We start from the raw sequence: 27,452 nt of genomic DNA on the forward strand, positions 1-27,452 counted from the left end.
GGCGCTGTGCAAAGACCGAAGCATAGGACTCTGAATTGGAAGACGTCTCCCATGAAAACAAACCTGAGGTAGGGTGTGAAGCTCGGATGGATGGGGATGTGGAAGTAGGCGTCCCGAAGGTCTAATGAGACCATCCAGTCATTCCTCCTTACTGCTGCTAGCACTGACTTCGAAGTCTCCATGGTGAACTTCGTTTTGATGATGAACCTGTTCAGCGCACTCACGTCCAGAACTGGACGCCATACCCCCGAGTTCTTGGGTACCAGGAATAGCCGATTGTAGAAACCAGGTGAACGGATATCCTGAACCTTCTCTATGGCCCCCTTTTCTAACATAAGAGACACTTGGATCGAAAGAGCTTGTCTTTTTGCCTCCTCTCTGTATCTGGGAGAGAGATCCACGGGCACTGAGACCAGGGGAGGGCTCCCTAGAAAGGGGATCTTGTAACCCTCCCTCAGGATCTGAATAGACCATTGGTCGGCCACTCTCTTCTCCCACGCTTGCCAGAATTTGAGTAGTCTGGCACCCACTGCCTGAAGGCGAAAGCAGTCAGACTCTGCTTTGCCCTGCCCTGAAACGTCTTCTCTTACTCCTTCTAGCATCAGGTCTGGAGCTACCCCTACTAGAAGATCTTCCTCGAAAGGGCTGGGAAAACTTGGGAAAAGCATCTTCCTTAGACTTGCGGCTGATAAAAGAGGAAGGCAAAGCCTTTATAGCGGTCTTGGAGACAAGATCCTGAGTGGCCTTCTGAGCTAAAGCTGCAGAGATCTCCCTGATAAGTTCTTGCGGAAACAGTAATGGAGAAAGAGGAGCATATAAGAGTTCGGACTTCTGGAAGGGAGTCAACCCTGGCGAAAGAAAAGAGCAAAGTTGATCTCTTTTCTTAAGGATGCCTGCGGAAAAAAGAGCTGCAAGTTCATTAGAGCTATCCCTCAAGGCCTTGTCCATGCACGACATCAAATGGACCAGGGCAGAGGTATCCCCCTCTTTAAAAGTCTCAACTTTTTTACCCAAGGCCCCCAGCGTCCAGTCTAGGAGGTTAAAAACTTCAAAGGCCCGAAAAATTCCTTTGAGAAGGTGGTCCATTTCTGAAGTGGACCAAAAAATTTTGGTCTTTCTCATGGCCGACCGACGAGGAGCGTCTACGAGGCTTGAGAAATCTCCCTGGGCAGAGGCAGGAATTCCCAAGCCGAGAACTTCTCCCTTCTCGTACCAGATGCTCAACCTCGAAGCCAGTCTAGCTGGAGGAAAGGAAAAAGACGTCTTTCCTAAGGCCTTCTTAGACTGTAACCAGTCACCCATTAATTTAAGAGCTCTCTTGGACGAACGTGACAGCACCATCTTAGTAAAAACGGGCTTTCTTAGAGGCTTTGCCTAGAGTAAACTCAGACGGGGGAGAGCGCAGAGCTATAGGCACAAAAAAGTCCGAGAACTCTTCCGTAAAAGCTCTCATAAGTTTTTTAAGATCAGCAGAATGACGGAAAGAAACAGAGTCCTCGTCTTCTAAAACGTCATCAAACTCCAAAGGAGAAAGCTGGGCTTCTACTTCCTTCTCTAGCGACGTTCCTCCGGGAGCAGTAGGGTTAAGAGCGGTATCAATATCAGAAAAAAACCTGAGTGCCAACCGCAATAGAAATAGGCTCATTGCGAACAGTAACAGGCAGCAGAGTCGCAAGCGGCTCAACCGAACGCTCGCGATCAGCTCGATCGGAGACGAGAAGTTCCTGTACATGAACCGCATCGATGTCTTGAAAAGGATAACCCTCCTCCTCGTAATCCAAACTAACATCCGAAATATAACCAGGGATAGGACGTTCAGGATCATATTCAGAAACACGCTTGCCGTCAACTGCTGACAAGCAATCGGTACTACGAACCGCTTGTTGTTCAGCGACTCATTCAATTGTAACCATCCCGGAAACGCGACCTGAAGGACGCTCACTAAAATAATTGGCGGAGAGAGAAACTTCCTGAATGATAGGACGTTTGGCAGCCTGCTTAAAAGGACGTTCGGTAGCCTGTTTGCAAGGACGTTCGGCAATCTGAACCGGAGGAGGATCGGCAGCTTGTTCCGTAGGAAGTTCAGGAGCCTGAGTCGAAGGGCGTTCAATAACCTGTTTAACAGGACGTCCGACGTCTTACTTAGAAGAACGCACAGGCACACAGTCTCAATCTCGTTCAATAAAAGAACCGTGGACTGCGGACTTAGGAGAACGATCACAATCGCTTCCTAAAGGCCGTTATATTGGCTAGCAGGAAGCTTCGATCCCCGATTACAAGGCTGCTCGGAAACACGTCCTGGTTCGCTGCTCCGATCACGATCGCTGATACGAGATTTGTCGCTGCGCTGGTATGATTGCATAAAGGATGAGAGCCTGCTTTACATGTCTTGAAGAATTACAAAGTTAGGATCCGAACGTTGTGAAAACGGCGATGAGGTCATAACGTTCTCCTCACCGCTAAACGGAACAGAGCGCCTAGAAGGCGAAATCCAGTCTGAAGGCTGCTTGGGAGCTTGGAATGAGGTAAAGCTTGGTCCTGAGTGCACAAAAGGATCCTTGGAATCGCCCAGTGTTCTAAGAACGTTTGGTCGGGAAGCTTTCAAAAGGCTCTGGAGAATCCCAGTGACTGCATCCAGGTTTAGAACTAGCAGGACGTCGATAGGACGAATCATAGGACCTTTTAAGAGGACTGGAAGCGAGCTTCCAGCCTCTTTTAGGCAAGGGGTCATCCGAAGACGACGAAAAACATTTAACCTCACCTTTCCGATGGTGAGGGCGAACGTCCTGGGAGGCGCCCACAGGTACGTTCGAGGGGGCGTCTGCTCGTTTGATACAGCCTCTCGTATCCTTTCGCCTTTCAACATTCCTTCTCCCAGGGGTTGGGGAACTTGGAAGAGGTCTAGGACTATGAGGACGACAGACACGAGCAGGCGCACCCTCCACTGCACTTAACTTCACTGCACTTAACTTCACTGCACTTAACTTCACTGCACTTGCACTTGCACCTTCACCTTTCAAAAGATGCACATCGGACATCAACTGTGTCCTGTCCGCAGCCAAAGATACAACTTTAGCGCCGAGAGCTTGAATCACCACTAACATATCTTTTAGTGAAGGTTCATTAGCAATTGCAATAGTGGGATCAGGATCTACCACTACAGTGAACCCTCGTTTATCGCGGTAGATAGGTTCCAGACCCGACCGCGATAGGTGAAAATCCGCGAAGTAGTGACACCATATTTACCTATTTATTTAACATGTATATTCAGACTTTTAAAACCTTCCCTTGTACGTAGTACTGTTAACAAACTACCCTTTAATGTACAGAACACTTAATGCATGTACTACAGTACCCTAAACTAAAACAGGCACAAATATTAAAGGCGATTTTATATCATGCGTTTCCTAAACACGCTAAAAAGCACGATAAAAAATGGCAACCAATGTTTTGTTTACGTTCATCTCTGATCATAATGAAGAAACAAACTCATTTAGTGTACACATATATGTATAGGTTAGTTTTTGCATCGATTATATTGATTATACAGTATTTTGATTTTGTTATTACCAATGTTTTACTTAATTTTTCTTAGGACTTCCAAATGAAATGTTTTTCTTTATGACGCCGCCTGAAACGACGGAGTCATAAAGTACTGTACGCTCAGAACAAAGAAGGCATTTAACGCGCATGATGAAAGTGATAAATAATGATATTTACAGTACAGTGAGCCCTCGCTACTTCGCGGTTCGACCATCGCGGATTTTTTTCATAACCCATGTATATACATATATCGCGGATTTTCCGGAAATTTAAAAAATACCGCGATGTGACCAATGGCGCGAGATTGGAGAAAGTAAGGAAAATTTAATCATGATTGATTTTCAATATCAATGAAACTTTGAGGAGCAACAAAGATATCATTTGTTAGAGAGATAGAGAGAGGTAAGGAATGGGAGGTAGTGAAAAGTAGCCCACAGAGAGAGAGAGAGAGAGGTAGAGAGAGAGAGAGGTAGAGAGAGAGAGAGGTAGAGAGAGAGAGAGAGAGAGAGAGAGAGAGAGAGAGAGAGAGAGAGAGAGAGAGAGAGAGAGAGAGAGACAGAGAGAGAGAGAGAGAGAGAGAGAGAGAGAGGGGGGGGGGGGAGTTTAAATGTAATAAACAAAAAAATTTGATAGGTTATAACACATTGGTGCTTTTGTAATATCAACTGTATACTGTAGACGGTTTGAATAAGTTAAGAAATTGTATAAATGATACTTTGTTAGTGTATTCGTACACTCTCGAGCGGCAGCTAGATGTCAGCTGATCTAATCACAGCCAAAAGTAAAACAAAAAGAAGTCAACAATACTCGATTTTTAAAACACACCCGGAATTTAAAAACAAAAGTACACGCTTTCTTAATGTGCAATTAACTATTTAAAGAGTAGCAATTTTCTAGAATAAAATGATGTTTCCCAAAAAAATAGTGGTTTGGTGATGAAATCGGATGCCGTATTTTTAGCTATGATTGAAATGGATGTAGACTCGGCATAATTTTTTCGTTTCGTATTTAATTGACACTAAGAAAACTAATTTTAGTTTCTTCATCTAAATGTAAGTATTGTATAACACGATGAGAGAGGAGAGAGAGAGAGAGAGAGAGAGAGAGAGAGAGAGAGAGAGAGAGAGAGAGAGAGAGAGAGAGAGAGAGAGAGAGAGAGAATGAATCAGCTGTTGTAATCAAATGGCGTGTTTTTGTTTCGTGAGAATTTCATCGCCACGGACTATAACAACAACATACTGTACTGAACTTTACAGTAATATACAGACTACTGTAATATGATAAAGTAAAATATTTGTAATCTATTTTATATGAAATGGGGCTTTTTTTTTTGTTTAAAACTTACATTTACGTATGTAAAACAACTCTCTCTCTCTCTCTCTCTCTCTCTCTCTCTCTCTCTCTCTCTCGCAAATTGTTTTCCTGCTTTGCTACGTATGTATGATTTTATATAGATACGGTAAATAATATTTGTAATAATATATTTTATAAAAGTTTTTACTGTAATATCATTATTTATCACTTTCATCATGTGCGTTAAATGCCTTCGTTTGTTTACTGAGAGTACTTTATGACACCGTCGTTTCAGGCGACGTCATAAAGAAAACATTTCATTTGGAAGTCCTAAGAAAAATTAAGTAAAACATTGGTAATAACAAAATCAACATACTGTACTGAATAATCAATATAATCGATGCAAAAACTAACCTATACACAGATGTGTAAATGAGTTTGTTTCTTCATTATGATCAGAGATAAACGTAAACAAAACATTGGTTGCCATTTTTTATCGTGCTTTTTGGCGTTTAGGAAACGCATGATATAAAGTCGCCTTTAATATTTGTGCCTGTTTTAGTTTAGGGTACTGTAGTACATGCATTAAGTGTTCTGTACATTAAAGGGTAGTTTGTTAACAGTACTACGTACAAGGGAAGGTTTTAAAAGTCTGAATATACATGTTAAATAAATAGGTAAATATGGTGTCACTACTTCTCGGATTTTCACCTATCGCGGTCGAGTCTGGAGCCTATCTACCGCGATAAACGAGGGTTCACTGTAAAAGCATTTACAAAATATGTTATTACAAATATAATTTACCGTATCTATATAATATCATACAGTACATACTGTACGTAGCAAAGCAGGAAAACAATTTACGAGAGAGGAGAGAGAGAGAGAGAGAGAGAGAGAGAGAGAGAGAGAGAGAGAGAGAGAGAGAGAGAGAGAGAGAGATTGTTTTACGTACGTAAATGTAAATTTTAAACAAAAAAATATGATAGGTTACAACATGTAGACTTTTAAAACCTCCCCTTTAACTTAATGCATACAGTACTAAACTATAAAACAGGCACAAATATTAAAATGTTAGAATATTAAAGTAAAAAATAAAGATTGTTACTGTACTCACCACGAAAGAAGTTCAAGAAAAACTTGAATGATGATGGCGATGAATTTGCTGCACAGTAGAAATAATGATGATGAAGCTGATGATGTCTTCTACTGTGCAGCCAATGATAGTATTTTACGTCTCTTCAGACGGAGGTGTCTTTTCCTGGGACACCTCTTCAACTTCTTCAATTTCTTCCGAAGGCGTACTAGCAGGAGGAACTGGCTCTTTTTTGCGAGGCTGAAAGAACATTGTGATCGGAAGTTGCTGCCGCTGCTTCTTTTTTCGCTCTAAGAGCATCCTGTAGGGAGTCATGATCTCATCGACCTTGTTGGAGAATTGCATAGACCGAACCATATCCTCGTCCCACTCTTGCAACATTTCTTTCGCCTCCTTTATATGGTTGCAGACCTTGGCAAGCCGTTCTAGTGTTAAGCCCGTTTCTTCGACATTTTCTTAGGTCTCTTCCTGGGTATCACTCTCTTCTTCGCTTGCCGATTTCGTCAGGTCTTCTAGGTCTGCATCAGTTAGCGGCTGGGAATGGCAGGCCAACAACTCGTCGACGTCTTCAGTCGTCATGTCGCCAAACCCGTCACCTCCAATTATGGCAGCCAACTGCACAGATTTCCGTATTGCAGAGTGTTGAATCTCAGCAGGTGTAAATCCCTCGTCGTCGTAAACAATCTGGGGCCACAACTTCTTCCAGCTCGCATTCACGGTTGCAGGTTTCATCTCTTGCAGTGCCTTCTGAATATTCTTCAGGCACGTGGCTATGGTGTACTGCCGCCAGTACGCCTTCAAGTTAAAATCTTCATCCTCATCATCTTGGGCAGCATCCACACACGCAACGAGGTCCGCCAAGGTATTCTTCGTGTAGAGGGCCTTGAACGCCCTGATAACCCCCTGGTCCATCGGTTGAAGTAATGATGTGGTGTTGGGTGGCAGGAACTCAACCTGAACGCCCTCACGCAACAGGTCAGTTGCGTGTCCACCAGCGTTATCCATAAGGAGAAGGATCTTGAATAGCAAGCCCTTCTCTACGAGATATTCATTGACTTGCGGGATGAAACACAGGTGGAACCAGTTGGAGGTCAGCATCTTTGTAATCCATGCTTTTGGATTATGCATCCAGTACACGGGAAGGAGATTCTTATTCTTATTTTTCAAAGCGCGAGGATTTTTCGACTTACAAATAAGCCCCGGCTTTAGCAAAAATCCAGCGCATTGCCACACATCACGAGGGTAACGCGATCCTTGAATGCTTTAAAGCCAGAGGCTTTGGCTTCCTCTTTGAACAGGAAAGCTCGCGACGGCATTCTCTTCCAAAACATGACGGTCTCATCTATATTAAAGACTTGTTCCGGCTTGTATCCACCTTCGGCGATAATATTCTTGAACGTCTGGTTCACGTAAGTTTCAGCAGCGGTAGTGTCAGCCGAAGCAGCCTCGCCATGCAGGGAAATGCTTTTCAGGGCGAAGCGTTTCTGAAACTTCGCGAACAATCCTTTGCTGGCGGAAAAACGTTGTTTCTTAGGCTGGGAATCAGTGGATGTCCCTGGTTGAGGTTCATCTGCATCATCATCTTCTTCAGCATGGTTGCCGTCGTCGTCTTGAGGTTCCTTTGCAGCAAAATTCTCATACAAGCTCAAAGCCTTTGTTCGGATGGTGTTCGTATCCAAGGCTATGTTCTTCTTCCGGCAGTCGGCAATCCACACAGCTAAAGCACCTTCCATGCGTACGATCGTTTTATTACGCGTGGTAACGACTCGCTTCGCTGATCTGCTAAAGGTGATTGCAGCCGTCTTTCTAATGTTCGCCTCGTCCTTCTTGATATAGCGAACAGTGGATTCGTTGATTCCAAAATGGCGCGCTACGGCCGCGTAACTTCTACCGTCTTCTAACATATCGAGAAGCGTCACCTTCTCAGCATTCGTCATCATCCTTCGGTGGCGTTTAGGCTTACTACCAGTCTTAGTAGAAGCAGAACGCTTGGGAGGCATTGTACAGTAGGATTTAACAGAAAGTTCAACAAAAAGTTCAACTTAAAACAGTCGCACAAAGCACAGATTAAAGTTCACAAACTTAAGAACGTCTACTCAGCGATACGGCGTAAGAGAAAGTGGCCGCCGCGAGAACCTAGATGCTGCGAGTTGGAGATGCGGGCAAAACACCAATTACAGGCTAGATAACAAAACTTGAGTTCTGATTCGTCATCTATTAGCGCTTGAACCAATCACAACCCGTCTTATATGATGCGTAGGTTACCAACTCACAAAGTACAAGATACCCCGCGTATACTGTACGTACAGTATTAATAATAATAATAATAAATAATGATAATAATACAGTAATAATAATAATAATAACGATAATAATAATAACAATAATAATTTTATTAACAACAACAACAATAATAATAATAATAACAATAATAATAATAGCTTTACGTATGCTATTTTATGCTTTTGTTGTAGGATGCGAGTCTCTCTCTCTCTCTCTCTCTCTCTCTCTCTCTCTCTCTCTCTCTCACGCTTATTCGAAATGTGATTTTTGCAACAAAGAATATTATTGGATGCAGTACTACGTACGTATACATACAAAAGATTCATGGAAAAGAAGCACATCCATTACATTTGTAGTACAGTAGTAGCCATCAGCAGCCTTACACCATTCTAATATGGTATGACTGCATCTGATTTGCGTTTCATTTTCTATTTAATTTTACTACGTACTGTATATAGTACTGAATTATCGTATGATCACATTCTCTTTTCGTGTTTTATTTCTTTCTGTGCTGAATTATATATCATATGTAATGCAATGAACAATCAGTAAGAGCAGATATTACTAATTACAGTATTAATGGAATTACAGGTGACGAAATATCGTATTTGGGGTCTTCAGATATCGCGGTATTTTCTAAATTTCCGGAAAATCCGGGATATGTATATATATATATGGGTTATGGAAAAAACCCACGAAGTAGTGAATCCGCGATGGTCGAACCGCGAAGTAGCGAGGGTTCACTGTACAGGTGAAGGAATAGGATTAATGACATGGGAGGAGGAAATATCTCTAGAAGAGCAAGAACAACAACGCCTCAATCTATCCCTTTTGAGTTTACGCCTGTAATTATCAAAATCAATCCATTCATGCTCTGACAGCAAAACACATTCGTCACAGCGATCACCTAAATCACACTCTTTACCCCCTACATGCAACACAGGGAGAATGGGGGTCAAGAGAGGCTTTAGCTATACGGTTCTTACACCCACTAGTCACACATAACCTAAAAGTTATAGGGGGGTGGCCATTTTGAAAAATTTAAGAGAATTCAGACAAGCAAAGGTCAAAAATCATCTAATCCAAACAAAATCAAGAAATATCCAAAGCGAGATCAAAAACAAGGGGGAGTCAATAACCAAAGATTTGTACTTCACCAAAAAAACGATCAGTAATGACGGAGTAGAATTCACGTGTCGCCGCTAGCGACGGCAGGGAATATATGAGGGTCACTGAAATGGTTCCCAGGTACCTCGCTAGGGTGCAGGGGTGGTACACCTGGCTATCCAACTGGCGGTTGGCGTGAGTTTCGAATTTTCTGCCGTTGACGTCGGGGACGTAAGCTATATATATAACTACAGGGTAAGTCTTGTGTTTAAAAATAACTTATTTATGTCTGTTGCTGCTTTGCAGATCTTTCTTTTATAGAATTCACTTTTTTTCTCTCTCATTAGGTAGTTGTATTGACACATAGCAGTTTTTTTCACTAGTCTCTCCATCAAACCAAGAAGATTGGTCTTTAACAGTTGTAGTCTTTTCCATCAGTAGGCACATGGTATCATTTTTTCTTTACTCACTTTATCATAAGTGGCCATAAGACAGTTAACCCACATAGCTCCCAACAGACATTGGTAGGAGAAAAATTTCATTTGTCTAAAGTTTATATTTCTTTACTACTGTAAGTTTCTGTAGAGATGGACTAAATGTAATAAGTTTGTGCACTGGGCAGATAATACATTTCTCTCCAACATTTATATCAGATACAATGTTATTCTTTACATCACTCAAAACTAGGTCCAACGTATGCCCAGTTAAAGTAGTTGTACCGTCGACACTATTCACTAATTGATATGATTCTAATAACTCACTAAATACCAGACCGTCAAGATTTGATGCATCATCCATCCAAAGATGAAAGTCTCCAAAAATAACTAATTCATTTTTCTCCATGATAATCATCACAATGAATGCACTGAATTCTTCAAATATGTTATACAGTAGTACTAGTATTTGTTTTCGGACCCGCTGTTTCTCCTTTAAAGAGCTGTCCTCCGCCGAAGTCTGAAGTTCTTCGAAGATAGACCTTTAGACTCTCCACTGGATATAGAGAGAGACATCTTCCTTCAGAGGGCAGATTCTCCAGGGGCCCCACCTTTTGGTGGGAAGCTCATTCTTGGCGAGAAACGTTGGGTCAGGAAAGAGGGTAAGCTCTCCATCAAGACGACATGGCTATCTCACCCAAAAATAGATTTTTCGCTTTGCTCAAAATCCGTTTTTTAACATTTTGATATCTGAGTAAACTTTATGAATAGAGTCCAACACCCAACCCCCCCAGACCTACCCTCTCTTGGAATGTGAAAGAAGTTATGTGTGGGGGGGCGTCATTTCAGTGATCTTAGCCTTGACAAAGTTATTTAACCATGTTTCAGACAATGCTAGTATGTGCATGTATTTCCCGTTTATCAATTCTCGAATTTGGATAGTTTTATTCAAGTAGCCACAGTTTATGACATCCTTAGTATCCAAGATCAGTATTATCTGCTAATCTTTTCAATTCCAACTCAAAAGCTTTGCAATCTCTTGAATTTACTGTATGGTCATTTGGTTTGTTTGAGTTTGTGCAGCTAATACACTTTGGCATTTGCGAGTTACATTCCTTGGTGGAATGTTTTCCTGAACATTTCCCGCAGATTTTATCATCAGTTTTAAACTTGCAATCTTTTTCGAGATGTCCATACCTCTGACAGTGGTGGCAGGTGATCACGTGCTATCTATCAGGAATGTCATATGTACCCCATCGCAACATAACTTTGTCATGATTATCGTGAATAGCCTTTCGAACTTCAGGATCACATTTCAACGCATAGTGAGTAGTCCCACCTGCAACATTTTTCTTCAGTACCACACTCATCTTCTCTTCTATGTTTTGGATTTGGTCTAGGTAATAATTTCTTTGAATTAAGGCATTTTGTACTTCATCTTCATCATTGTACACATTGCATATCATTGATTTTGGTTTTAATCCGTTTTTTAACATTTTGATATTTGAGTAAACTTTATGAATAGAGTCCAACACCCAACCCCCCCAGACCTACCCTCTCTTGGAATGTGAAAGAAGTTATGTGTGGGGGGGCGTCATTTCAGTGATCTTAGCCTTGACAAAGTTATTTAACCATGTTTCAGACAATGCTAGCATGTGCATGTATTTCCCGTTTATCAATTCTCGAATTTGGATAGTTTTATTCAAGTAGCCACAGTTTATGACATCCTTAGTATCCAAGATCAGTATTATCTGCTAATCTTTTCAATTCCAACTCAAAAGCTTTGCAATCTCTTGAATTTACTGTATGGTCATTTGGTTTGTTTGAGTTTGTGCAGCTAATACACTTTGGCATTTGCGAGTTACATTCCTTGGTGGAATGTTTTCCTGAACATTTCCCGCAGATTTTATCATCAGTTTTAAACTTGCAATCTTTTTCGAGATGTCCATACCTCTGACAGTGGTGGCAGGTGATCACGTGCTATCTATCAGGAATGTCATATGTACCCCATCGCAACATAACTTTGTCATGATTATCGTGAATAGCCTTTCGAACTTCAGGATCACATTTCAACGCATAGTGAGTAGTCCCACCTGCAACATTTTTCTTCAGTACCACACTCATCTTCTCTTCTATGTTTTGGATTTGGTCTAGGTAATAATTTCTTTGAATTAAGGCATTTTGTACTTCATCTTCATCATTGTACACATTGCATATCATTGATTTTGGTTTTAATTTTCCAATTTCTCTCGTTTCAGTGTCGACAACCAATGTCTGAATTTTGTTTTCAGCCTCTTCTCTGATCATTTTGTTAGTAAAGTTTACAACAACATTTCCATTTGAAGTTGACCTCGGGTTAAGTATTGGAATACACTAGACCCCCAGCAGACGGTGTCCCCAGCTTACGTTTTTTCATGTTACGGTGTGGAATACGATTTTTTTTCGTCCCCTCGTTACGACATTTTCCCCACCTTACGGAATTGAATTCCGAAACTCAAATTTGGCGGTTTCTACGCGTATGACTGTGCGAGTCAGTAGCTTACCACCACGCTCATACGTCACTGCATACGTCACTAAGAAGCTGGTCTTCTATTGGTCGGCATCACGGCGTCACTAAGATGCCGATACGCTATTGGCCAAAAATCCTCCCACAATGCATGAGAGATGCTGCCTCTCTCTCTCTTTGTCATACCTGCGCTCAGTTCAGAATCTCGTGTGCGTTTCGTAAAGACTTGATCTCGTGTGAGTACTTGCGATATTGTTATTTTTTGTGCATTTTAGTGCTTAATTATAACTTTAATTCATTAGCCATGGGTCCCAAGATTGCTAGTGATGTTAAAGGCAGAAGTAAGAAGATGATAACTATGGAAATGAAGCCGGAGATCATAAAGAAATATGAAGAAGGCATGCGCATAGTTACCCTCCCTAGTACGTATGGCCGTAACCAATCTACGATTGGTACAATTATTAAGAATAAGGAAGCCATTAAAGCAAGTAAGTCTTCTAAAGGCATGACTGACCTTGCCAGTGGAAGGACCTCAATCAACGATGAGATGGAGAGACTCCTCCTTCTGTGGATTAAAGAGAAGGAAATCGCTGGTGATACACTCACGCAATCGGTAATTTTGCACAAGGCGAGCGCCATCTTTGCTGATCTCGTGGAAGCCCAGAGAGATGGCGGAGGCGAAGGAACGTCGCAGCAAGCCCCCAAGAGTTCAAGGCTTCTCATGGGTGGTTTGATCGGTTTACAAAGAGGACTGGTATTCACTCAGTCGTCAGGCATGAGAGGCGGCCAGTTCTGACAAGAAAGTAGCAGAAGAATTCCTCAAGAAGTTTGAGAATGTAATTTCCAGAGAAGGCTACATTCCTTAGCAAGTTTTGAACTGCGATGAAACTGGCCTTTTCTGGAAGAAAATGCCCCGCCGCACATATAATAGAGCTGAAGAAAGGAAACTTCCTGGCCATAAACCAATGAAGGACAGACTTACGCTCGCATTTTGTGCAAATGCCAGTGGGGACTTAAAAATCAAGCCCCTACTGGTATACCACTCAGAAAATTCTCGTGCCTTCAAGGCACAAAATATCATGAAGGAGAGGCTCTCGGTATTTTGGAGGTTTAATGCTAAGGCCTGGGTCACGAGGACCATATTTATTAAGTGGATAAACGTCTGCTTCGGTCCTGCTGTCAAGAACTATTTAGAAGAGAACGATCTTCCTCTGAAATGTCTCCTGGTGTTGGACAATGCCCCTGCTCACCCTCCTGGCCTCGAGGAGATCATTCATCCTGACTTCTCCTTCATTAAGGTTCTCTATCTGCCACCAAACACCACCCCTCTCCTCCAGCCTATGGACCAGCAAGTGATTGCCAACTTCAAGAAGCTTTACACGAAGCATCTGTTCAGAAGATGCTTCGAAGTGACTGAAAGCACTCAACTCACCCTCCGTGAATTTTGGAAGGGGCATTTTGACATCGTTCAATGCCTGAAGATGATCGACACAGCTTGGGATGAGGTTTCACGGCACACCTTGAGCTCCTCATGGAAGAAACTGTGGCCAGCTGTTGTAGCAGAACGAGACTTTGAAGGTTTCGATCCCTCAACCGAAGACGAGGCCGTTGATGATCCTGCCCCTGAGGGTGATGTTAAGGAAATAATTTCAATCGGGAGGTCCATGAGGCATGTTGTCGATGAGGCTGACGTCCATAACCTTATCGAGGACCAAAAGGAGGAGCTTACGACTGAAGACTTAAAGGAGTTGGAGGCAATGCAGTTGACCATCATTCAAGAAGAGCACAGCTCTAGTGGTGACAAGGACGGGGGGGGGAGACTGAAGAAACGACATCGGCAGAAATAAGGGAAGCTATCGGTTGGTATGAAAACCTTACGAGTTTCATTGAAAAGAAACACCCAGAAAAACTTCACACAAGTCGTCTTATGCATAGTGTTAATGATAAGTGTATGAGTCATTTTAGGAATGTGTTGAGGAATCGTCAGAAACAGGCTTCTTTGGATAGATATTTCTCCAAAAGAGAAGTGTCAGAAAGCAAAGACAATAATAGTGATTCTATCAAAAAAGATAAAAAAAAAGAGTAATTTTTCAAGTTCTAAAAAAATAAAAAAATAAAAATTCAAAGGACAAAAATAATAAAAAAAGCATTTTTAATTTTAAGTGTTTAATAGTGAGAATAAATTTATTATTAAGTGTACATAACAAAATTAGCATTGATACGTTTTTATATCTGCCATCTCCTCCCCCCTCTGCCTCCACCCACTACCAGCTCAAGTCACATCACTCCAAAGGTAAATAAGATTTAATTTTTCCTTTACAGTACTGTACAGTATATAATTTGTATTTATAATGTTACTTAATTATATACTGTACAGTACATGTATATTATATATAAGTATACTGTAGTACAGTGCTTACTATACTATTTTCTTACATTCTAATCCTCAAGGGTTTTACCAGGGGTTTTTCACGCATTAGCTATTCTATTACCCGCCATACGACATTTTCACCATACGATACCAACTCCGGAACGGATTAATGTCGTATGGCGGGGGCCTACTGTATCTTTAATTGTCTGTTCGACCTCAGTTTTTTCTTTCAGTAATTTTAGTAGTTGTATTTGTTGATTTAATTACACAGATTTTTTTCCTTAACTTTGTCAGCGTATATCATTTTCTCTGCTTTTGGGTCCATCCATGTTCAAAGCAAGATTGTCAACTTTCTCAGTGAGGTCCGTTGTCTGGGTGGAATTTGCTGTGTGCGCAGCTTTCCCACTACAGGTGCACCTGGTATCTTGGTTTCAAGAGGAACCTCTATCAAATCAGGCAAGGACATAACCTCAGAGAGGTTAGTACTATTGTTGGTAAGGGGGGGGGGGGGGCGCAAAGGTTGTACAGAGATGGGCAATGCCCCAGTTTTAATACGCCATGGCAAAGCCTCAGAAGGCAATATGCTTACCTCATCATGCACCACTTTATTATTAGATGACGTATTTCTTTTCTTGGAACTACTGGCAGTACTAGGTGGGTTTGATGTCTCCTGTGGTAAATTTCCTTTTGATTTTAAGGCCTTTGCATAGCCAGTTGATCTATTCAGCAGTCTTTTTGCATGTCCCACACTTATATGTTCCAAACTGGATTTGTTGAATGCAGCTTCTTCCAACTTATACAGCTCATAGTTCCTACCACTGGAGTTATTATTAGAATTGCTGTTTTTATACACATGGCTTTTAGGGTACACTCTCCATGGTAAGATTTGGAAGAAGTGCCATGAATTTTTTCATTTTTACAAACTTTAGATGGGTTTCCAACTTTAAAACAATTCAAGCATTGTAGTGACTTCTGCTTGAAAGGGCAAACTTTAATCCTCTCATTTTCAGTAATAACATGGATAGGTACATCAGTATCCTGGAAAGTAAGGATAATCATCAGCGGTACCGGACACCCATTCCCCTTATTAGTCCATTATTGTGAGGTTCTACTGTATAAACATTAAGAATGTTTCCATATATATAGAAGAGAAAAACATAAGTTAAAAAGACAAAGATTAATAGCAGTCCAAAATAGGCGAGGAGGAAAAGCGGCAACAACCGCTCACCTTCCAAGCCAAAAGTCAAGTGAAGCACAGTCACAGGTGTGTGAATGAGAGGGGTAGCTAGCTACACCCCTAACCCCCGCTAACTAGCGGGATGGGTAGTTAACCCTCGCTAAATTTTAATCGCTCATCATTTCAGATTCTTCTAAAGTAATGCCCCTATAAATAGCGTAGGTTTGCACTCGTTAAGGAACAATTACCATTCTAATTCTGTTTTTTATTTCTCCCAGAGTCTATACAAACCTGAGTACGTCTGCAGCAATATTGTAAGGGCCATTGATTCATTAATGAGATATGTAGTGCATGTGAGTCTGCACAGTAGCCGCGTCCCTTCTTCTGTCAAAGACTCTTTACTCTTGATCTTTGTCTCCGAACTGAAAGGGATGGTTGAGGCGGTAAAGGACACAGGAATGCATACCTAGAGATAAATGACAAATTTGGAATAATTTTTATTTTTCCCAACCACAAACCATTTGTCTATACTATGGTTATATTGTTCTGGCTCAGCTGGAAAAAAAGCCAAAAACATTTTACGCGAGATTATGGCTCATTTTCCAGCTAGGCCAGAGTAATATACCCATAGTAGAGATCAATATGCATTTGTAGGAGCAAATAAATTTTGAAGCTACTTTATGTCTCAAATTTCAAAAGTAATCCTATTTTTTCCAAACTACCATACAAACCTGAGTCTCTTAACCCTGGAAAGGTATGATGGGTTGTACGCGACCCCTACAGCATTTTCAAAACCTGTTTTTTCCCCATGAATCATCAGCTGTCTCGGATATGGAAGTGATCGACCTGCAAGGGGTGACTAGTCTACATGCCATTGTCTGCTTTAGGACTGATTTTCGTCTAACTTCCCTCCTTCCCCGTTTTTTTACCCCCCCCCCCCCCCCCCCCCAGGGGTCGACCTCGACCCCGACATACCTTTATAGGGGTAAGTGATCAAACAGCAAAGTTATTACATAATTATAAATTGTCGAACAGTGTTGATACTTGTTTGGTTCTTTATAGTTGGAAAGTATGGGTGGATGGTGTGTCTACCACTTGCATGACATTGGTTTTGTCTTAGATGCCATATATTGCCATGAGGTCCATTGTCCCTCAAATGCTAATTTCTGAATTTTTTTTTATTTTTTGCAAATTTCTGATTTTTTTCTATTTATTTTGAATCTATCTTCAATAATGGCCAGCAGGCAGTATTCCCTCGGCATGGATGTCATCAACACACTTCTAATGGAGTTAAAAAGAGATGTTGATGATAATATGGAGCTTGCAACCCCATTCTTCATTTCAAGTGGTAGATTAGGCTGTAAGAGTTGTTGCGGTTTGCAGCCATTTTGTTGACATACCCGAAAGGTAAGTTGGCATATCTCTATATATTCTTGTTCTGTATAGAATTCGTGATATTTTGGTATATTTTAATGCATAAATATCATATTTTATAGGAGATACAATGATTTTCATAAGAAATTTACATTGTGAAACTAGGCCGTCAAAAAATGACCTTTAGATTTTGCCCCTGTTATAACAGTAAATTACATCTTAGTGCACATTTTATTATGTATTTCTGTTCTAGGATAATATGAGTTTATTCTATAAAAAAATTAGCCTCTTCCTATTTCATTTGGGTATCCAAAAAAATTCATGAAATTTGGACAAATTTTTTTGGCCAAAAAAGTTACCCTTTTTTTCTCATTTCAGATCTTGACTTCTATAGGTCCAACTCATTTCCAGCAATTACACGCTGTTGCTTTGCTATCTAAGAAGGTGTCCCTAAAGGGATTTATGTGTATATGTATATTTCTATTTTTTGTGAATATTTACGTCGTCTTTTTTTGTATACTTAAATTTTTAATATATTTCCAATAAATAGTTATTTTGTAGATGGGTATCATTTATATTTTCAGCAGTTTTTAGCATTCTTTGAAGTATTTTTAGCAAGTCAAACAATACAGATTGATTCATAACTAGATTTTTCCTGAATTTTTTTTGGAGTCGGGGTCGCTCGCGACAGAGTATACCCTTAAAGGGGTGTCCGAGTAGCGTACCTATCCAGGGTTAATAGGAGTACAGAATGATTCCAATGAAGCCGGAAGAGCCGTTGAAATTTAACGAGCGGGGTTGGTTCTCGGAATGCCAATGTCTCTCTCGCTTGTACTGTACGTGCGGAGTGATCGATTGGAATCTCACGAGACTGCGACGGAACGGTCTTATTGAACTTTGACGACTACTTCTTTTGGGTAGAAGACATGGCATCAAAAGAGTCCGCAGTGGAGGATGATGTTGAAGGGTTCAAGAAGAAAAAGAAATAGACAGGGAAGAGAAACGCGTACGATTCTTCTCGTTATCAGTCTTCAAAGTTGAGATCATGGGAGATGGCAACAGCAATTCTTCTCAACAGCAGACAAAATCACGCCGGTGGATGTCATGTCATCTGGCGCCTCCACAGATGGAACACCAGGGATGCCCAAGGAAGGCCAAAACTTCCATAGGGTAAGTGCTCCCAGATGTCAGTCAGTACAGCAGAATGAAGACTTCAAAAGAAATTTAAAGGAGTACAGAATTCCTTTGCTGGAAAAGGTGATTTTTCAATTTTTCATGAAGTATGCTCCCAGCACAAGCCTGGGTTCTATCTCTCCCCCCCCCCCTAAACGAATTCCTCCCAAGAACCTAGGCCTAGAGGAATCTGAAGGAGAAACAATAGGTCACGAAGGCATGAGAAGGGACCTACTAAAGAGTTATTTTGGCATAAGCTTGGACGTTATCACGTCAAAAGCTGACGAATCTCTCTTAGTTTTCTTTCTATTCTTCTTATCAAACTCTACCCTCAGAACAAGTAGCCAGCACTACTCACAGTTATTCCTGTAACAAAAAATCACAAACTTTAAAAGGATCATCCATGTATTGACGATGATCTTTTGGTAACTGTAAGATGGGCGAGTAAACTTGAATACGTCACATGGAACTCTTCTTCATATTGACGATTATTACAGCGAGAGACCTTCGTGAGTACTACGATTATGTTAGACAAAGAGGACTTTGGGTCCCAATCAGAGGCCAATTCCGATCTTTTGGCGATCTTTCGTTTCACTTCTTGCTCCTCCCTATCCTGGGAAGGTGTACGATCATGATGTCTTTTTAGTAACTTAGTGTTCTATCCACTGATGCAACAGGTCCAATTATATTCCATGTTCTTGTAGCAAGGGAATAAGGAAGAGCGTCCGGGGGAGAGAAACTTGGACCTGGGACTGATGAAAGAGTTGAAGGAGGATGTGGAGAGAGAGGGAACCAGGAGACTTGACAACTCTTTGTCATCCAGAAGAGCATTTTTTACAACTTCTAGAAGTTCTCTAATGATGGAATTTTACTCCATACAAAGGAAGACCACAACTCCTTTGCCAACTTGTCATTAACCTTCGACAATGGATTTTCCATTCCTTGAATATCTTCTTGTGTTCGCTTCGACGTGTGTGAAATGTGCGAAGCCGAAAGCAATGTATCAAATTCCCATGAGCCAGAATGCTTGTCTTTTATTGCCGTCTTCATTTTCTTCAACCCTGGATAGGTACGCTACTCGGACACCCCTTTAAAGGTACACTCAGTCGCGCGCGACCCCGACTCCAAAAAAAATTCAGGAAAAATTTAGTTATGCATTAATCGGTATTGTTTGACTTGCTAAAAATACTTCAAAGAATGCTAAAAACTACTGAAAATATAAATGATACCCATCTACAAAATAACTATTTATTGGAAATATTAAAAATTTAAGTATACAAAAAAAAAGACTTGACGTAAATATTCACAAAAAATAGAAATAGTGTATACATATACACATAAATCCCTTTAGGGACACCTTCTTAGATGGCAAAGCAACAGCGTGTAATTGCTGGAAATGAGTTGGACCTATAGAAGTCAAGATCTGAAATGAGAAAAAAAGGGTAACTTTTTTGGCCAAAAAAATTTGTCCAAATTTCATGATTTATCATCAACATCTCTTTTTAACTCCATTAGAAGTGTGTTGATGACATCCATGCCGAGGGAATACTGCCTGCTGGCCATTATTAAAGATAAATTCAAAATGAATAGAAAAAAATCAGAAATTTGCAAAAAATAAAAAAAATTCAGAAATTAGCATTTGAGGGAAAATGGACCTCATGGCAATATATGGCATCTAAGCCAAAACCAATGTCATGCAAGTGGTAGACACACCATCAACCCACACTTTCCAACTACAGTAGGGTCCCGAATTATGCGAGAATTTGGTCGATTAATGACCCCGTGTAAATGGAAAATCGCGAATTTCGAAACACACAACTAACAGAAATAATTCCATTGTGGCCATGGCAACCAGCAATTTGCCTATTCAAATGTGTTTACTACCCATTTCCAATACTTTCTTTGTACTATACTGTATTTCTTTATAATATCAAATTGTTTTTGTAAATAAATAAAACATTTAATATACTTTAAAGTTCTAATAACTTGAAAAATGGTTAAAATTACAACCAGGATAGGTGTAAACACCATATATTTCCCGTTATAACACAACCCAAAATACAGACAAATTTTAATGTTTGTCATATCTATTGTATAATACAACTGGTGAATAGCAAAACCATCACTCTATAGACTAGCTTGTTGTATGATTGAAAATCCAGAATTATCAAAATAAAGGCGATTTTATATCATGCGTTTCCTAAACACGCTAAAAAGCACAATAGAAAACGACAACCAATGTTTTGTTTAAGTTTATCTCTGATCACAACGAAGAAACAGACGCATTTATACATCTGTGTTTTTGAATTGACAGCAATTTTACCAAGTATAGATTATATGTTGAATTTGTTATTACCAATGTTCTAATTATTTTTTATTAGAACTTTCAAATAAATGAAATGAATGCCATTTATGAAATGTTTTTCTTTATGATGCCGCCTGAAACGGAAACCTTCCATTTGTTTACGCTCCATCTTCGATCATAATAAACAAACGAATGTATTAAACACACATGATCTAAGTCATAACTAATGATATTACAAACATTTAGTAAACATTATGTTATTACAAATATTTTACTTACCGTATCCATATAAATTCCTAAATTCGTAGCAAAGCTGGAAATTTTTTTTTCCTTATGCGTTTAATCCACAATAGCAAACTGCCGCTAATGACAGAGTGATAACTTACGATAATTCTAAACTGTTACGAAAGATAATTGTCCTTTCCATATCCAAAATACTTTTCCTAACTTCAGTTATAAGTCAACTTGTACCCACCTCAATTATGGATCCATATGCAAAAAAGGTAAAAGAAGAAAGTACTAGGCCTATTTTTAAAGTCACCGAACAATTAGGTTACCGCTATAACGTTCGATGTGAGAGAGAGAGAGAGAGAGAGAGAGAGAGAGAGAGAGAGAGAGAGATGGTTTTAAAGTACTAAACAATAAATATGATAGGTTATAACACATTGGTGTTTATGTAATATTAACTGTATAGATGGTTTGAATAAGTTAAGAAATGGTGTAAACAATTCTTTGTTATTGTATTCGCGCGGAAGCTAGACATCAGCTGATGTGATCACAGCCAAAAGTAAAACAAAAATAAGTTAGCAATACTCGATTTTTAAAACACACCCGAAATTTAACAACATAAGTACATGTTTTTATTATAGCGCAATTGACATTTAAAGAGTAAAAATTTTCTGGAATAGAATGGTGTTTCCTAAAAAATAGTGGTTTGCGGACGAAATCGGTTACCGTATTTTAAGCTATGATTGAAATGGATGTATACACGGTATAATTTTTTCGTTTTGTATTTAATTGACACTTCAAGAAAACCGATTTTGGTTTCTTCATCTATTTGTAAGTATTGTATAGAGAGAGAGAGAGAGAGAGAGAGAGAGAGAGAGAGAGAGAGAGAGAGAGAGAGAGAGAGAGAGAGAGAGAGAGAGAGATTATGACGCAGAAGGTTACAGACCTAGAACAGGGGAGGATGAAGGTGGGGGGAGTGATGAGATAGGCTGGGTGGACTCGCAGGGGAGACGGTAGGAGACGGGGGAAGGGGGGATTTGGTTGCCAGTGGCTAAAAATAGATTCTGAAAGACGGTAAAGGGAAAAACGAATCCCATCGAATAAACAGAATAAGGAAAGGGAATAAGATCCAGAGGAATAATAGATATAATGGAATGAAAATGACTAGATGGTGTTAGTTGTGATAAGAATAATTTAGATATTTGAAATAAGAGTGTCTGAGGAGGTATAGAAGGAATTCGTGATAAATATAGAGGAATATCAAAGGATACAGTTAGTTTGCATTAAAGGCTTTGTTATCGTTTATCGGCAGTGAATAGCCTAAACTTCGGTAACGAGTCGTCAATATTTTGTCATATTTTAAACAGTATACATTTGATTTGCAAACATTGGTTTTGTAGAGTAGACGGTAAAATAAAATCTAGAGAGAGAGAGAGAGAGAGAGAGAGAGAGAGAGCAAATCTCTCTCTCTCTCTCTCTCTCTCTCTCTCTCTAGATTTTATCTCTCTCTCTCTCTCTCTCTCTCTCTCTCTCTCTCTCTCTCTCTCTCTAGATTTTATTTTACCGTCTACTCTACAAAACCAATGTTTGCAAATCAAATGTATACTGTTTAAAATATGACAAAATATTGACGACTCGTTACCGAAGTTTAGGCTATTCACTGCCGATAAACGAACCCAGTCTACTCGTGAAAACCTTGAACGCCCAGAGGGAAAAATAAGGCTTTTAAATATACTGTACTAAACGAAAATAATGCTTTAATATACCATCATTAACACTACCATTACAATTATCGTAAGGTTGGAGAAAGATAAAGATTGCCGAGAACGTAACCACATTTCTGTTTACATTTTGTCAGCTGGACTCGCACAGTTAACAGTTGATTTCATTGTTGATGTGGAATTTTATCCTTAAATAGGCTATTCATTATGAAATTATGTTAATGAAATGTAATGTTGATATTGTTTTGTAACATTTATTATAAATCACCATATTTAGGGCTACCAATATACTTAAAAAGACAATAGATTTGATACATTTTGTAGTGCTTGACTCGCGAACTTTGAACAGCCTCGCAGATACAGAAAATTTATTTTTGAAAAATAGCGATCGCGGAAAAGGGGAATCGTGTAATTCGAACACGCTTAATTCGGGACCCTACTGTATAAAGAACCAAACAAGTATCAACACTGTTCGACAATTTATAATTATGTAATAACTTTGCTGTTCGATCACTTACCTCTATAAAGGTATTTCAGGGTCGAGGTCGACCCCTGGGGGGGTAAAAAAACGGGGAAGGAGGGAAGTTAGATGAAAATCAGTCCTAAAGCAGACAATGGCATGTAGACTAGTCACCACTTGCAGGTCGATCACTTCCATATTTGAGACAGCTGATGATTTATGGGGAAAAAACAGGTTTTGAAAATGCTGTAGGGGTCGCGTACGACCCATCATACCTTTCCAGGGTTTAACCATGCTGTACTCGAACCATTGTTTGGTAACCCAAGTCCAGCATTCAGGACACGCGAAGTCCTGAGTACTGTACTTACAGATCGTGCGAAGATCCACATGATGTTCGCTCGTGAAATTATTGCACGTCCTTTCCTCAATTCCAGGACAAAGCCGAATCTATGGCCGCTCTTGGTCTAAAATGATCACTTCAGCAAAATCAGAGAACAACAAAAGTTAGTTATCCGATGCCAACCAAAATGGGACTGAGGAGCTAACAACATCCCAGAGGCATGCAGAGCAAAAACACCACCATTGGGCTCAAACGCCCGCTTCATTAATCAAAACATGACAAATTCGGAGATAATTTGTATTTTTCCTAACTATACAAACCTTAGCTATTTAATATGGGTATTACTTTCGGCGTAGCTGAAAAGACAAGCCATAAGAATTTTAACGTGGGTTTACTACCCCTATCGCTAGTTAGCGGGGGGTAGGGAGGGGTAGCTTGCTACCCCTCCCCCCTCACACCTGTGCTGAGCCCACTTTTACTTTGGCTCAGGTGGTGATCGGACGTGTCCGCTCTCATCCTCGCCTCTTTGACAGCCATTAATGCTTTTTGTCTTTTTACTTACTTTTTCTTATACTTGTAATATATATATAAACATTCTTTTTTATGTATATATTTGTGTATAGAAATGTAGTAAGTTTTCTTTTCAGTGTTTGTGCTGTGTGTGTAGTGTACGACACTACACACCGCGGTTTCACGTCATGGGGTGCGGCCTCTCCCTCTTGGTCCTTCCGTAGTTCCTTCGGCTTTCCGCTAACTCGGCCGCCGTGGGGAATCGTCATCGCTGGACTTTTTTCATTCATCTATTATCTTCGCTGCTCCTCCTTTCCTACGGGGAATTTGGATTCTCAGCGAAGGGAATGTGGGAGTTTAGATTGACTACGGTCTCTCTCTCTACTCCAGGTCGTTCACCTCTTACTATTACTACGTACTATTACGGAAGCTTCTTTCCCGTTGCGGGTTGGGTTGCTACTCTGTTTATTTGTCTCAATTATTTTTAATGAAATCTAATTGTATTTTTAACTTTTCAGCTTCTCTTGGAGAACACTTCCCTTCGGAGGTCAGTAGTTCTTACTATCTGTAATCATTCTTAGATGAATTACATAATTATAATTCTGTTATAATTCTGTTTTTGTTACAGTTCTCCGCCCTCCCCTTCTCCCGTGAATGTCAGTGGGGGAGGAGAGCGCATACTTAATTTTTAATTCTTATGTTTTGCTTTTCGCTCGGGGTTACTCTTCGGAGTTCCTCCCCGGGGGAATTTCTGTTAAATAATTATTTAACTTTATTTTCCCAGTTAACTATGCAGTTTTTCTTCGTTTGATTAAAGTGTGCCAACGAAGCAGAGCTGTCCTGTTTGTGCCCGGGGAGTCTGCTGTCGCTGCCATCTCTCTAGGACATCGTCATGGGCGTTATCCCTTCTCTTAGAAGTCCTCCCATGACAACTGTCAGCTCTTCAGTTCATCTTAGAATGCTAAGGAGGGTCGCCTCCAGGGGTAGGTAACAAACCTTGAATTCTTTATAGGGAATATACTTTAGGCAAAGCTGGGAACTACCCATAAGACTTGTAGAGAGGTGTACCAACCCCACTGCTAGTTAGTGGGGGGGGTGATTTGAGTAGTATGAGCTACCCTGCTCACACTACAATGAATAAGGGTTTGTGGGGGAAAAAATCTAATTGTTTGTATGTTAGGATAAATACCTATTACAGTGATGCCTCAGCATACTCGAGTAATCCGTTCAGGATACGGTTTCGTATGCTGATTTTTTCGTATCCTGAGTCACGTTTTACATGTAAATGGCCTAATCCGTTCCAAGCCTTACGAAAAGACACCTTTTCTTTCATAAACACGCTAAACTGTACAGTAGTAATAAACATGCAATGCAGCCATTTCTATCATTCAATACAGTAATTAACCCAACCGTTAAAAACAGCCTAATCCATTCCAGAAACCACTATGAAATTATTCAATAATGTAGTTATAGCCAAGTTATCCCCCCCAAGCCCAAAGAAAACGGTCCGTTTTCTTTACTACTGTATAAAAGTTACGGTACTGCATGTAAAGCATTTAGATCAGTGAAGGTGTATTGTTACCTGTACGTACACCTAAATTAAGGATTGATACCTGTACTCTGAAAAAAAAGGTTACAGTTAATTAGTGTAACAAAAAAGTTGAAACTTACCTTTTGATTGAGACGATGTCCGATAGCGAAGTCGCGGCAGAGGAGGATATCATAAGGCAGAAAACGTAACAAGTGACAGACTACATACAGTAATTTACACACTTAACACATTTACACTTAAACTTTACGAAATAAAAAAATGGCAAAAATAATTAACACTTAACATTACGTATGGAAAACTATAAAATGAAAGAAAAAATTACTTTAACACTTAACGGTAACATAAAACTTAAAATTTAATTTTTTTTTTTTTTGCTTTTCTATAACTTTACGTTTTTCATATTTTCTAAATCTCTTCTACTTCTTCATCACTTTCTTTTTTGTTTCTTTTCTTTACTTTCACCTACTTCATCACTTACTTTTTTCTGTTTCTTTTCTGTACTTTCACCTTCTAATTCTTCATCCCTTCCTCTTTTCTGTTTCTTTTCTTCACTTTCACCTTCGTCTTGGCCTGCTAATACCGCTGGCCTCTTTAATAAGAAACTATCCATTGAAGCTTGTTTCTGCCTACTTTTCAACACATTTCTAAAATGCGTTAGGCAAACGTCATTGCAGTATTGAAGCGCACAGTTAGTATAAACTTTTTCTGGATGTTCCTTTTCAACGTAGTCTGCCATTTTATGGAAACATGCAAGAATTTCCTTGATGTCTGCCGTTTTCAAAGGTGTAACATCCTCCTCATCACCGCTAGAGAACTGCTCTTGAACATCACTCACTTGCATCGTCTCCAACTCCTTCAAGTCGTCCGTCGTCAACTCCTCGTGGTGCTCCTCGATAAGTTCATCTATATCCTCCGCGCTAACTTCCAGCCCCATGGACATACCAAGATGTATGATGTCAGCCACCTCAGACTGCTGAATTGGTTCAGGATCGTCAACGATCTCGGCTTCGCCTCCAGGCTTCCCGAACCCCTCGAAGTCTCGTGCAGAGACAGCATAAGGCCACAGCTTCCTCCAAGATGAGTTCAGGGTACGCCTCGAAACTTCCTGCCAAGCGAGATCGATGAGTTTGAGGCATATCACGATGTTAAAGTGATCTTTCCAAAATCCACGCAGAGTGAGGTTTGTACTCTCTGTGACTTGGAAACATCTCTTGAAGAGATGCTTCGTGTACAATTTTTTTAAATTTGAAATAACTTGCTGGTCCATGGGCTGGAGGAGAGGGGTGGTGTTAGGCGGTAGATATAGGACCTTTATGAAGGAATACTCGGCCAGAAGATATTCCTCGAGGCCAGGAGGGTGAGCTGGGGCATTGTCCAACACCAGCAGACATTTCATAGGGAGGCGCTTTTCTTCCAAATATTTTCGGACAGTCGGACCGAAGCAGACATTCACCCAATCAATGAACAGTTGCCTCGTTACCCAGGCTTTTGCATTCGCCTTCCACATCACGGGAAGGTTCTCCTTGATGACTTTGTGGGCTTTGAAGGCTCGGGGATTTTCTGAATGGTACACCAGCAGGGGCTTTATCTTGCAGTCCCCACTGGCGTTTGCACAAAAAGCAAGGGTAAGCCTGTCCTTCATAGGCTTATGTCCGGGTAGCCTCTTCTCCTCCGCCGTGATGAACGTCCAACGAGGCATTTTCTTCCAGAAAAGGCCAGTTTCGTTGCAATTGAAAACTTGCTGCGAACTGTAGCCTTCCTGCAGAGTCAACTCTTCGAACGTTTTAACAAAGGCTTCGGCGGCCTTCGTGTCCGAGCTGGCTGCCTCCCCATGCCGTACCACTGAATGGATGCCAGTCCTTTTCTTGAACTTCTCGAACCACCCACGAGAAGCCTTGAACTCTGAGGGTTCCTGCTGGGATGTTTATTCTCCTGCCCCTTCTTCGGCCTGAGCACACACAAGATCACCGAAAATGACGGAG

The 27,452-nt window shown here is 40.4% G+C and overlaps 1 pseudogene; it reads right to left on the bottom strand.

The window, feature by feature from the left end:
* LOC137618706 (zinc finger protein 83 pseudogene) overlaps positions 1 to 27,452 on the bottom strand; it is a 170,562-nt pseudogene that overhangs the window by 67,564 nt on the left and 75,546 nt on the right.

The sequence above is a fragment of the Palaemon carinicauda genome, chromosome 25 (assembly GCF_036898095.1).
Source record: "Palaemon carinicauda isolate YSFRI2023 chromosome 25, ASM3689809v2, whole genome shotgun sequence".
Lineage (NCBI taxonomy): Eukaryota > Metazoa > Arthropoda > Malacostraca > Decapoda > Palaemonidae > Palaemon > Palaemon carinicauda.